Source organism: Anomalospiza imberbis, unplaced genomic scaffold (assembly GCF_031753505.1).
Source record: "Anomalospiza imberbis isolate Cuckoo-Finch-1a 21T00152 unplaced genomic scaffold, ASM3175350v1 scaffold_190, whole genome shotgun sequence".
In the NCBI taxonomy this organism is placed as follows: Eukaryota; Metazoa; Chordata; class Aves; order Passeriformes; family Viduidae; genus Anomalospiza; species Anomalospiza imberbis.
Window position 1 is genome coordinate 62,059 of NW_027099823.1, and position 4,026 is coordinate 66,084.

Genomic DNA, 4,026 nt, shown 5'->3' on the forward strand with positions numbered 1-4,026 from the left:
TGTCCTCCATGCCCTTTGGAGCTGATCATGCAGGCTGTCGAAGATGGAATATCGAGCTCTCTCTACTGCCTGGAGGACGTACAGTGTTTGAATTGCCAGGCTTCCGACGGCGACGCTGATGTCATCTGCCATGCCTTCAAGGGCTGAAAGAGAGAGGAACAGAGCCATGGTCAGTTCCCGGATCTGAGGGGACCCGAGGAGACCCCCGTTCCAGGGCCGTGCCAGCCGGCTCTAGCCATGGCCAGCAGGGAGCAGGGACCAACAGGATCAGCCCGAAGCTGCTGGCCACGAATCCCCCAGGTGGCCCTGACGTCTCTGTGTGCTCTGCCCACACCGCCCCTCGTCCGCACAGGGAGCAGAGCCCTCGGCAGCCGGGGCAGGGCTTGCAGCTCCCCCGCCAGCCCCCGCTGACAGCCCGCTGCCCTCACTCACCCTCACAGATGAGCTGGAGCTCTTCCTTCTTCCCCCTGAGGTGCTGCCCGGCCATCCCTGTGAACACAGAGCCTGTCACGGCCCAGCGGCACAGCTCCCTGCCAGCGGCGCTGCCAGCCCTGTGGCCACACGGCCTCCTGGCCCGGCAGGGCTCAGCCCGGGCCCTTGCCGCACGCTGCCGGCCCAGGGCACGGCTGCGAGAGGGCGGCAGCAGCGCCGAGGCCAGGCGGGGCTCCACGGCGCCGGGCCCGGATGGCGCTGCCGGGGCAGCAGCCGGGGCTGGGGCCGAGCTGCGGCGGGGCGGGGAGGGAAGGGGAGCCCGGGCTCACGGCTCACCGATGAACCTGATGGCCTCCTCTCGCAGGGACTGCTGCGGGCTGTCCAGGTACTGCAGGGCCCGGCGCAGGTGCTCGGCCGCTCGGCTCCTGTCGTCGGCCAGCTGCAGAGAGCGGCAGGAGGGAAGGGTTGGCGCGGGCTCAGCCCCTGTGCCGGGCGCTCCCTGCGCCCAGCCCCGGCCTCCCCTGCCCGCACAGCCCTGAGGCGCGGCCAGCAGCCGCGGGCGCCGGGCTCTGGAGGGGGCAGAGGGGCGGCTGCTGCCCCGGGAGCCGCGGCGCCGCCCCGCCCCGCGGCCCCGCCGGGCCGGGGCTCCATCGGCTCCGGCTCGGGCCCACGGGAGCCTGGAGAAGAGCCCGCGCAGCCTCTGGGTGCAGCAGCGGGCAGGGGCACAGCTGCCAGCCCACACACTGAGCACCGCGCTCAGGGGGCTTCTCCAGCCTGAGGCTGGCACTTCCAGGCCGTCCTTACCAGGCACTCGGTGAACTTCCACAGCTTCTTGTTCTTCACCAGTTTTTGAAGATCCCTCCTCTTCAGGAACTCAGCCACACAAAGCAGCGTTTCCTGAGAAACCTGGAGAGCAGCAGAGATGCGGCGATGGCCCCACAGCCCAGGGCGCAGGACCTGTGTCCCTGTGTCCCTGTGCCAAGGCCTGGAGGAGGCTGCAGCCCACGAGGTGCTAGGGCAGGAGGCAGCTGAGCCCCCTCCCAGGGGGACAGCAGCAGCCCATGAGTCCTCACCTGTGCCACATGCTGATTCTCATCATGGCAGTGGAAGAAGAGTGGCAGCAGGCTCTGGCGCACGTGTGTCTTCAGGGCCTTTTCTTCCTTTTCCAGTGGAAGAGACATCAATGTTTGGAAGAGCAGTATGGAGAGCAGCTGCACATGGCTATTGTCCTGTATGAAAGGAAGAAAAAAAGACCTCAGCATCGGCTGCACGGGGCTCAGCTTGGCTCAGGCCTGCAAATCCACAGGGCACAAAGTGTCCAGGCAGCAGTCAGTGGCCGTGGCTGGGGGCAGCGAGCCTTACGTGGTCAAAGAGTGGCAGGAGCGCCTCAACCAGCTGCAGTGCGATGGGGCTGGGTATCAGCATGGCCTTGTCCCAGAAGATAAAGCTGAGGAGCCTGACTGTCATGCTGACTATCTCTCCATCTGCGTCCCACAGGAGCTCCACAAGACTTTCAGTCAGGCTCCACATTTTTTCGCTCTGTGCAGAACACAAGTTTGTGAAACGCCATCCTGCTGCCGCAGGGCCTAGGGGCCAAAGGGCTGTTCCGAAGCACTTGGGCAGTTGAACCAGGAGGCAGGAGAGCTGGGAGCAGCTGCCCCAGCGCCCAAAGCCCAGCCAAGCCCAAGCGACTGCATTCCCAAGCGCAGCCTCAGCCGCTGCCCCCTTCTCACCATCAAGGGATCATCGATGAGCACAAGAAGGGCCCTGAGCGCCAGGCGACGCCTCTCCCTGCACTCGCTCCGCAGGTGCCTTGACAAGATTTGCAGGATTCTCTTAGCACCGCGTTCACTCAAGTTCAGGCACTCAAGAACCTGAAAGGCACAGGGCAGTGACAGGGGACCTGGCCGGCAAGAGCCCGGAACAGCACAGGGCTGGGCCCAGGCAGCAGCGCAGGGCGCGGGCACCGTCCCAGGCAGTTGCGGCTACGAGAGGGCAGAGAGCTGGGAGGCAGCTGAGCGAGGCAGCGCTGGCCATCAGGCTCACCTCCACAAGGAACGCCAGGGCGGGCAGTTCCCAGCGTGGCTCCTGTGTGCTGAGCAGCCGGAGCAGGTCGCGAGCGATCCTTGAGCACAAGGGGATGGAGACACAGGACATCTCCCTGGCAGGAGAAAAAGAAACCAAGACTTTGGGCCGGGGGACAAACCTCTCCCAGGACTGACTCACAGAGGTCTGGCCTTTCCCCAGCATCCTGTAAGGGCCCTGGGCTATTTGGGAGGTGGCTCCTTGTGGGCCCCCTCCTCTCCCAGCCTTTTCCAGTCGGCTTGGCTGTTCCTCGGTGACAAGGCCCTCTGGCCCACGACCACGGGGACTGTGTGGGGCACCCTGGGCACTGAGCACAAATGTCAGAGGCAGTGGGGAGAAGGGGGTCTCACCTGGCCAGCAGACCCACGGCATAGTGGTGGGTGTCAGCACACAGCAGCGTGTCCCAGCCACACTTGCGTTCTATTGCCACCACCACATCCTCGTGCTGCATTTGGCAGAGCAGGGACTTCAGGGTCCGCACTGCAAACCTGCATGCAGAGCAAAGCCCAGGTCACGCTGGGAGCACTGGCTCCTGCCCTGGGCACCTGGCAGGGACAGGAGGACTGGCATGGAGCACCTGTTGGGGTTGGTGGCAAGGCCGTATTGCTGCTGGCATCCCTTCCAGAAGGTATCGACCTCCGCTGGCACATCCAACGTGCTGAAGAACACTTGGAAGAGCAGATGCACAAAGAGGCGGGGGAAATACACGGTCACTACATGTGGGACACAGGGCATCTGGAGGATCTTCCACATCACCACAGTTGCCTGCAAAGGACAGAGCAGCCCGAGACAGTGCTCAGTGCCGAGGTGTCCGTGTGGCAGGGCCCGAGCATGGGAGGGAGAGGCCCGGAGAGACACAGGGGGAGCACCGGGCCTGGTGGCCCTGAAGCTGCCCCGAGGCCAGGTTTCAGCCCAGCGCCTGAGGCAGGGAGATGCAGTGGGGGAAGGAGGATGCAGAGCTGCTGGACAGGTGGCCTTGGGGCCAGCAAAGGCCAGTGTCAGAAACTCACAGCCAGGACAAAGACACCCGTTTTGTCCCCATCGGAGGTGCACGTGCTGTGCTCTGGCCAGCTCCCCAGCACATCGAGGAGTATCAGCTGCGCCGGCTCCGCAGTCCTGGGCGAGCACATGATGCTCTTCCACATGGTCAAAGCAGCTCTGTGGGGTCAGAGCTCTGTCTCAGAGGAGTCTGGGACACAGCACCGTGGCCTGGGCGGCAGCGGGGAGCTGAGCTGGCTGCCAGCCCTGCCTCTGCCCACTGCCCCTCGCCAGCAGCACCCAGACAGCCCAGCCCTGTGGGGACAGGTCCCTGAGGGCCAGCGAGGAAGCATGGCAGAAGGCTCGGAGGCTGACGTGCCAGGGCTGGCAAAGGGAGCAGCCAGAGGGCCCTGGAACTCTCTGTTGGTCAGACACCTGGGACAGGCTGTATAGGCTGATGGGCTGGGGAGCCCTGAGCCCTCTGGGCAGGTGGGCCCCATACCTGTCACAGGATGGGGCCACACGCAGGAG